This window comes from Triticum aestivum, chromosome 4D (genome assembly GCF_018294505.1).
Source record: "Triticum aestivum cultivar Chinese Spring chromosome 4D, IWGSC CS RefSeq v2.1, whole genome shotgun sequence".
Taxonomy (NCBI): Eukaryota; Viridiplantae; Streptophyta; class Magnoliopsida; order Poales; family Poaceae; genus Triticum; species Triticum aestivum.
The window spans coordinates 504467958-504477948 of record NC_057805.1 but is presented as its reverse complement, the minus strand read 5'-3'; positions in this window follow the sequence as shown (position 1 = coordinate 504477948).

Here is a 9991-nt window from a genome sequence, read left to right as displayed (position 1 = left end):
TTTCCTTCCCCTTGGGAAAACATGGCAGCGGGCGCAGGGCACCTAGGGGGCCGGCGGCCAGCCCTAGGGTGCGCCTGGCTGCCTCCCCTCCCCTCCCACCTATGTATATCTGGGGAGGGGGCACCACACAAGGACACAAACATTGTCTTAGCCGTGTGCGGTGCCCCCGTCCACCGTTTACTCCCTCGGTCATATTTTCGTAGTACTTAGGTGAAGCCCTGCGGAGATCACATCACCATCACCGTCACCACGCCGTCGTGCTGACGAAACTCATCTACTACCTTGCGTCTTGCCGAGGGACGTCATCGAGCTGAACGTGTGCAGAACGCGGAGGTGTCGTGCGTTCGATATTTGATCGGTTGAAGCGCGAAGAAGTTCGACTAAATCAACCGCGTTGTGAAACGCTTCCGCTTATGGTCTATGAGTGTACGTAGACATACTCTCCCCCTCGTTGCTATGCATCTCCATGGATAGATCATTGCGTGCGCGTAGAAAAAATTTGTTTTCCATGCAACGTTTCCCATGATGGGGAACGTAGTAATTTCAAAATATTTCCTATGCACATGCAGGATCATGGTGATGCATAGCAACGAGAGGGGAGAGTGTTGTCCACGTACCCTCGTAGACCAAAAGCGGAAGCGTTAGCACAGCACGGTTGATGTAGTCGTACGTCTTCATGATCCGACCGATCCAAGTACCAAACATACGACACCTCCGAGTTCAGCACACGTTCAGCTCGATGACGTCCCGCGAACTCCGATCCAGCAGAGCTTCACAGGAGAGTTCCATCAGCATGACGGCGTGATGATGGTGATGATGTTGCTACCGACGCAGGGCTTCGCCTAAGCACCGCTACGATATGACCGAGGTGGAATATGGTGGAGGGGGGCACCGCACACGGCTGGAATAGATCAACATATCAACTTGTGTGTCTAGAGGTTCCCCCCTGCCCCCGTATATGAAGGAGCAAGGGGGAGGCGGCCGGCCAGGAGGAGGGCGCACCAAGGGGGAGTCCTACTCCCACCGGGAGTAGGATTCCTCCTTTTCCTTGTTGGAGTAGGAGAGGGAAGGAAGGGAGAGAGGAGGAGAAGGAAAAAGGGGGGCGCCGCCCCCCCCCCCTCCTTGTCCAATTCGGACTAGAGGGGGAGGGGCACGCGGCTGCCCTGGCCGCCCCTCCTCTTCTCCCACTAAGGCCCAATTAACTCCCCAAGGGGTTCCGGTAACCCCCCGGTACTCCGGTTTTTCTTCGAAACCACTCGGAACACTTCTGGTGTCCGAATATAGTCGTCCAATATATCGATCTTTATGTCTCAACCATTTAGAGACTCCTCGTCATGTCCGTGATCATATCCGGGACTCCGAACTACCTTCGGTACATCAAAACACAAAAACTCATAATACGGATCGTCACCAAACTTTAAGCGTGCGGACCCTGCGGGTTCGAGAACTATGTAGACCGAGACACGTCTCCGGTCAATAACCAATAGCGGAACCTGGATGCTCATATTGGCTCCTACATATTCTACGAAGATCTTTATCGGTCAAACCGCATAACAACATACGTAGTTCCCTTTGTCATCGGTATGTTACTTGCCCGAGATTCGATCGTCGGTATCTCAATACCTAGTTCAATCTCGTTACCAGCAAGACTCTTTACTCGTTCCATAATGCATCATCCCGCAACTAACTCATTAGTCACATTGCTTGCAAGGCTTATAGTGATGTGCATTACCGAGAGGGCCCAGAGATACCTCTCCGACAATTGGAGTGACAAATCCTAATCTCGAAATACGCCAACTCAACAAGTACCTTCGAAGACACCTGTAGAGCACCTTTATAATCACCCAATTACGTTGTGACGTTTGGTAGCACACAAAGTGTTCCTCCGGTAAACGGGAGTTGCATAATCTCATAGTCATAGGAACATGTATAACTCATGAAGAAATCAATAGCAACATACTAAACGATCAAGTGCTAAGCTAACGGAATGGGTCAAGTCAATCACATCATTCTCCTAATGATGTGATCCCGTTAATCAAATGGCAACTCATGTCCATGGCTAGGAAACTCAACCATCTTCGATTAACGAGCTAGTCAAGTAGAGGCATACTATTGACACTATGTTTGTCTATGTATTCACACATGTATTATGTTTCCGGTTAATACAATTCTAGCATGAATAATAAACATTTATCATGATATGAGGAAATAAAATAACTTTATTATTGCCTCTAGGGCATATTTCCTTCATCCCAACACCGCGCCGGTCGGGCTGTCGGCCGCTAGCTCGGCCTGCCCCCATTTGGCGCGTGGAGATGGGCTGCACCCCGTGTCGTCCAACTCTATGGGCTCCATGCCAGAGCCTCGGTCAGCCATGGGCTCCGCAGACGTACTGGCCCTGCCACTTGGCGCTGAGGGAGACTCCACTGCACGCTCAGCGACGGAATCATCCTGGGATCACACGCCCTCTCTGGAACTGACGTTCTACAGCAAATCAGCTTGGGATCCAGTGTTGCTTCTATTATTTTCTGCACACATAAAAGCACAGCCAAACTCTGCATTTTTTTCATTAGTATCATTTTCTTCTGGACTAGGCACTTGATCATTTTCTATTAACTCTCCCCCGTGATCACAATGTGTCAAAGCATAAGAGAGGAGGGAAATATCTGCACGAAGAAGGGCTCCCCCATTGGGATGAAGCTTGGCAAAAGGGAAAATATTTTCATCGAAGATGACATCCTGAGAGATATAAATGCGTCCAGTTGAGATTTCTAAACACTTGTAACCTTTTTGAAGATTATTGTAGCCGATAAAAACACATTGAGTGGAATGGAACTCAAGTTTGTGATGATTGTATGGATGCGGATTAGGATAACACGCACATCCAAAAACTTTGAGGAAATTATAATCTGGCTTTTCATGAAACAATCGTTCTAAGGGAGCTGTGTTCCCAATGACCTTACTAGGCAAACGATTGATAAGATAAGTGGCAGCAATGAATTCTTCATCCCAATATTTTAGAGGCATAGATGCATGAGCAAGAAGAGAAAGCCCTACTTCAACAATATGTTGGTGTTTACGTTCAGCTGAATCGTTTTGTTGATGTGCACGTGAACAAGAAGCATGATGTTCAATGCCTATGCTCCGGAAGAAAGAATTGAGTTTTTCATACTCTCCTCCCAGTCACTCTGGACTATAAGAGTTTTCCTGTCAAGTTAACGCTCAACGAGTTTTTGGAAGTCTTGAAAGATAGAAAAAACTTCAGATTTGAACTTAAGCAAGTATATCCAAGTAAACTTACTGTAATCATCAATGAAACTAACATTGTATTTCTTTCTTCCAAAGGAATATCTGGCATGACCCCATACATCACTTAATATCAATTCCAAGGGAGCATGGGACACACTATATGACTTAGGATATGGGAGTTGGTGACTCTTGATACATTGACAAGCACCACAAACAGACTCTTTATTCTCACAACTAGACAATTGAAGATTGCCTTTATTTACTACTTGATCAACTATCTTTAACGAAGGATTGCTACTTGTGAGCTGTGTTGGGATTTCCCCGAAGAGGAGAGGATGAAGCAGTACATTAGAGATAAGTATTTTCCTCAGTTAGGAACCAAGTTTATCAATCCAGTAGGAGAACCACACAGAACCTCGTGAACAGCACCTGCACACACAAAAGCAAATACTTGCACCCAACGCAAACAACGGGGTTGTCAATCCCCTCGGCGGTTACTTGCAAAGGATTAAATCTTGTAGTGGTAGATAATAAAGTAAATTGCAAAAAAAAAATTGCAGCAAGATATTTTTGTGTTTTTATATATGATAAAAGTAGACCTAGGGGCCATAGTTTTCACTAGAGGCTTCTCTCTCGAGCACATAGCCTACGGTGGGTGAACAAATTACTGTTGGGCAATTGATAAAAACGCATAGTTATGACGATATTCAAGGCAATGATCATGCATATAGGCATCACATCCGAGACAAGTAGACCGACTCCTGCCTGCATCTACTACTATTACTCCACCAGTCGATCGCTATCCAGCATGCATCTATGGTATTAAGTATAAAACTGAGTAACGCCTTAAGCAAGATGACATGATGTAAACAAAGTAAACCCAATCAATATGAATAAACCTTGTCATTTTATCCTTAATGGCAACAATACAAATACGTGTCTTGTCCCTTTCTGTCACTGGGATATAGAGCACTGCATGATTGAACCCATCACAAAGCACCTCTCCCATTGCAAGATAAATCAATGTAGTTGGCCAAACCAAACGGATAAATCAGAGAGAAATACAAAGCTATAACAATCATGCATAATAAAGTTCAAAGAAAACTCAATTAATATTCATGAATAATCTGATCATAAACCCACAATTCATCAGATCCCAACAAACACAATGCAAAAGAAGATTACATCGGATAGAAATCCAAGAACATCGAGGAGAACGTTGTATTGAAGATCAAAGAGAGAGAAGAAGCCATCTAGCTACTAGCTATGGACCTGTAGGTCTGTGGTGAACTACTCATGCATCATCGGAAGGCAGTAAGGAAGATATAGAAGCCCTCCGTGATCGATTCCCCCTCCGGCAGAGTATCGGAAGAGGCCTCCAGATGGGGATCGTGGAAGAATAGAAACTTGCGGCAGCGAAAAAAGTGTTTTGGGTGGCTCTGTTGTTTTCCAGATTTTACAGAATTTATAGAGGCGGAATTAGGTCAGACGGAGCCCCGTGGGGCCCGCAAGGTAACAGGGCGCGGCTACCCCCCTGGGCGCACCCTGTTGCCTTGCCGTCTCCTCGGTTGCCCTTTGGTCTCCTCCCGAAGCTTCTAGGATCTCTCTTGTACAGAAAAAAATTCGTAGCGTTTGGACTCCATTTGGTACTGATTTCCTGGAAAATCAAAAACAGGCAAAAAAACAGCAACTGGCACTGGGTTAATAGGTTAGTCCTAGAAAATGATATAAAATAGTATATAATTGCATATAAAACATCCAGGATTGATACTATAATAGAATGGAACAATCAAAAATTATAGCGGGTGTGAAGCTTTCTTAAACTCACCATGGATATGCATGAAGGGAGGAAAAATTAAGGTGTGGCAGAGGCCAAAGCTTGCAGATTGTTGCCTCCGCCATTGCTGGCAGCAAAGCATCACAGACAAGCAATTATGATGCAAGGTGATCAGGCGATAATACCTCCTGAGAGGCAATCAAAACCGGCTGGACATCTATCACAATAGATGTTGTTGGACCAAGGTCAATCCAATTGGCAAGCACCATTGGTTAGATTGGCATTGCATGCAAATCAGAGGGAGCTCTCATGAATGGATCATGTATTCTGACCTGTCGGATTAACTAGGTAGGCCGGCTTGATGAAAAGAGACCGGTGAGGAATAGCAAGGATCCCTAGAATCCTAGAGTTTTGAATAAAACCCTAGTGAGTGTCATTCAGTTTTGATTCAACAACATGCAATGCTTCATCATTCATGCAGATGACATAACAACTGAAGCTGAGACGGGTGACACAAGGTGCCTTGGAGCTATGGATAGCCACATGAGAGTCGGGTTAAAGGCGGCGAGAGTCCAAATCTTATATCAAACTAGGACACGTTAGAGTTGGTTGTCGAGACTCAAGTAATCAGTTACGACTTCGAGTCAAAGATTGGCTAGGTACCACGAGGTCATAAATGGAGGGCTATTTTTACAACAACCTAGAATGTAAGTACAACATTCAGCAATTGCTACTGGGTCTTACAATCATGAGTCTTCTTGGTAACGTCTGGTAGAGAGACGATAGGTCGACAATGTCTGCACACATCCACTCCTCCTAAGCTCCACCACATGCACGGTCATGGCGCCGAAAAGTTGAGTTGTGAATAACTTTAGTCTAATGTTGGACTTAATCTATATTGTGTTATATTTTTCCTTCTTCTTTAGTCCAATATGCACTTGTTCCTAGGACGCGGACTAGGAGCACTCGACGATGATGCTCACTGGAATCTCAGCTGCTGCACTGATGTCTAGGGATCAATGTGTAATTGGACGAAATTAATTGTTTTTGTTGAATAGCCGCTCCAGCGTAGAGTGGCATAGTGCGTATCTGTTTGGCGACAATAAATTATGACTAAAAGTCGTAGTGTATGTACACCACAGTATAGTTGGGCATTTATTAGACTGCAAGGACTATTGAGGTACCGATACTTGTAGTGGAACACGCTCACCATGGTTCAAATAGTCCTACACTTCACTAGTCTTGCATTTTTTGCATTTATTTCAGCCTTTCCGACGATATTTTCAGTGAGAGGAGACATTTTCAATGACTACGAGGTGTCTATGGTGATTTCGTCAATCTCAAGATGTGATGCCAGTTCAGTATCTCGAAGGTGCTCATATGGGTAGGGTATACACGCGCGCGTTCATAGGTTGGGTAAATGTACAGAAAATATCAGGTAGTATATTAATTGCATGAATACTTTCTAGATTAGTCATGAAATTTGTTTAATATTACAAGAACATTTGTTTTAACAAGTGAACATTTCTTGTGATCGCATTAACGTTTTCGGAGTACATGTTGGACATTCTTCGAGTAAGCTGACCATTTTTACAAATACACATATTTTTGGGAATTGTGCGATTAAAAGATTCAAATAATGTTGAACATTTTTAAGTTCATGATAGAATATGTCTTTAGAGGCAGAGACACTTTTAACTTCATGGGTATTATTAAAAAGTGCAAACAAATTACGAGTATTCTTTACTTATTTCTATTATTAAATTTCTTATACATAAATCAGGAGGATACATTTTTTTCATGAAAGGATTCATATTTGCATGATGCATTTTTTTTAAAAAATTACCTTTTGTAGGCCACACTAGTTCCAGCCCATTTAGCTTGGGCTGCGAGCGAGCAGTCCACACACATAGGGGCCAGCCAAGCAGGAGAGCCCAGTTTTCCTTATTTTTCTTTTGTTGCATATTGTTCACTTTGCCTGGGTTTGCTCCGATATTATCTTTGTTTCCTGATTTCTAAAATTATAAGAATATTTCTGAATAAATAAATCAACATATTTAAAAATATTAACTTTCATGGATATTTTTTAAAGTGCAAAAAATATGAATATTTTAATTATTATTTTTACTAAATTGATTATACATAAATTATAAGCTACCTTTGAGAAGCTGTGATGGATCCTAGTGTAATAAACGTGGAGTTGGAGAAGTTAGGAAATCGCAGCCTCAGCAATCCTCCAAAACGTGGAGTTGGCTGAAATTACATGGTTTGCCACCGCCAAGTGAACAAAACGTTTCGTTTAATCTCTCTCCTCCCTTCTTTCCTCGTGAAAACTGGCTCATGGCTCCTTCCTCGTACAGAAACACCTCTCTCCTTGTTTTTTGGGCTCAATGTTTGGCCCATGGGACGATTTCCACCCAGCCCAATTTGGCGCTACACATGTGAGCAGCTGTTACCAACCCAAAGTGGCGACAGAGAAGCTGTTTTCGCTGCCGAACGGATGTGAATCGCTGCACCGAGTGAGAAGCTGGGTTGGGAAGCTGAATTTTTTGAGTTGGGAGAGCTGGGAGGACTTCAGAACAGGCCCTTAATGTTCCCAAGGAAAATTATTGGTCCACCGGTGTTTGTGGTGCTACTGGCGCACCGAACAAATGCTGCACATTTTAAAATTTTGAAGAAATTCCGGAAAAAATTAGCACATTCATGCAACATTAATATAGGTTGTCAAGAAATTCCAACTCAAAATTAAAAACATAGCTCAGAAAAATAATAAAGTCAACATTAAATAGTAAATAACATAGGTTGGTCTTTAGATTTGACCCATTATCACATTGATGTCCAATATTTCATTTTTGTATCTCAAGAAATATTTCAGATTTTGATACAAAATTTTGTGAAAACATACACTGATGTTGTGTCAATGTGCTAGATTTTTCCCCCGGTTTTTTAAAATGTCCTATGGCATCCTGTGCACCGGTAGGAACCACAAGTGTGGGTGCACCAGATACATCCCCCCCCCCCTCTTTTTTTTGTTGCATACCGTTAGCTTTGCCCGGTTTCGTTCTTATATTTTCTTTGTTTTCCTGTTTACTATCTTAATTTATCTTATTTCGTCTCTTATCTTTTTATTTTAATAGTTTTCCTTGTATTGTGTTTTGTCATTCCCTTTTACAATTATTTACACTAAAATGATATAATATGTTTTCTAAAAATTACACTTGCATTCTTTTTATAACGGGTGAATTTTCCTATGTACATGAATTTTTCAAAAAAAATTACAATCATTCTAAAAATATGTAAAAAAAATACATTTTAACGAATTTTTTTAGAAAATGTACTCACAACTATTATAAGGAGTGAACAATTTGGAATTTGCTTGAACACACCTTGAAGAGGTGTGAAAACTTATTAAAAAATGCATGAATATTATCGAATAAGTCTGTCAACGTGTCTGAAACACAAAAATTATATCAAATACTTGAACACTTTTTGTTACATGAGCATTTGAAAAAAAAAGTGAATACTTTATTAATTACCATGTTCTTCCAAACTAATTGAACACTTTATTTTAGATGAATTTTGAATCTATGTAAACAAAAAATCACTTATGGATTTTCCTTTACTATCTGCAGTTGGCGGGTACGACAAAAATATATCAACGCACATGGTTTCACTCGCACCACTATAAGCAGTAAAATAAAAAATTATTCAGAATATTTTTAAAATATATGGTCAAGTGTTCTACCCATGTGCGAATTTTCATAAAGAAATGACATTCGTAGTGCTCTAGGAGAAGAAAACAAAATCGAACAACCATTATTCTTCAAAAAAGCCATTTTAAAGCACCACTTTACTCTGATAACCGAAATTTTGAGGTCTAAATAATGCATTGCCCTAATTAAATTGATTATATATAATTAGTAGGATTCATATTTTTCTTAGGAAAGTATTTATTTTCCTAGATGTAAAAAGATTGGACGTTGATATTCACCACACGTGTGGCATATTAGACATTCGCCCACACACCGTGTGTGGCGTGAGCAGGAGCCAGCCCACAAGGGTTGTGTGTGGGGAACATTAGAATTGTCCACACGTGTGGGCACAGCTACTTCGTGCCACACGCCCAACAAGTACTACTCATCTCCATCCCGCGTGTGTGGCACGAAGCAAAAAATGTCCACACGTCCTGGCGCAGCTACGTTAGGTACCCGCGGGATGATGATTTAGTTGCCATCCGGGATGACTAGTGTAGTTGTAAAAGCATGGCAACTCTACCTATTTTGGTTAACTATAGTTGCCATGTCTAATTTATGGTAGTTGCCGCATGTAATCAAACCGTAGTTGTCATGTGTGATTAACTCATTGCCACATATGGTCAAACAGTAGTTGCCATGTGTGTTTACCTAGTTGCCACGTGTGGTCCAACCATAGTTGCCATGTATGGTTAATCACAATTGCCATGTGTGTTTATCTGGTTGCCACGTACGCGCAACTGCAGTTGCCGTCTAGCAATGAATCATAGTTGCCATGTGTGTTTACCTAGTTGTCACGTACGCGTAATTGCAGTTGCCATCCAACAACGTAGGAGTGTCGTGTGGACGAAAAGCAGTTCGCTCACACGCGCATGGACTAGGTGGTGGTTGTGTGGGCAGAAACTAGTTCGCCCACACAGCGCAACTGGCAAACAGCATGGTGCGGGGCGTGTGGGCGAACTCTCCAACACCCACACACCAGCCCCGTCCTACGTGGCATGCAAATTCTGCCTCAATGTGTCAAGATTCGTGCAAACTGCACTGGACGATGATCCACGCGTGTGGGCGAGTTGCAAAACTGCCACACGTGTGGGCGTTAGTATTTTTGAAAAGATTTGCACCTCTATGGGCCGCACAAGTTCCAGCCCATTTATCTCCGGATGCAGGCCAGCTGTCCCCACTATTCCTCGCATTGAGCGAGGCATAGGAGAAG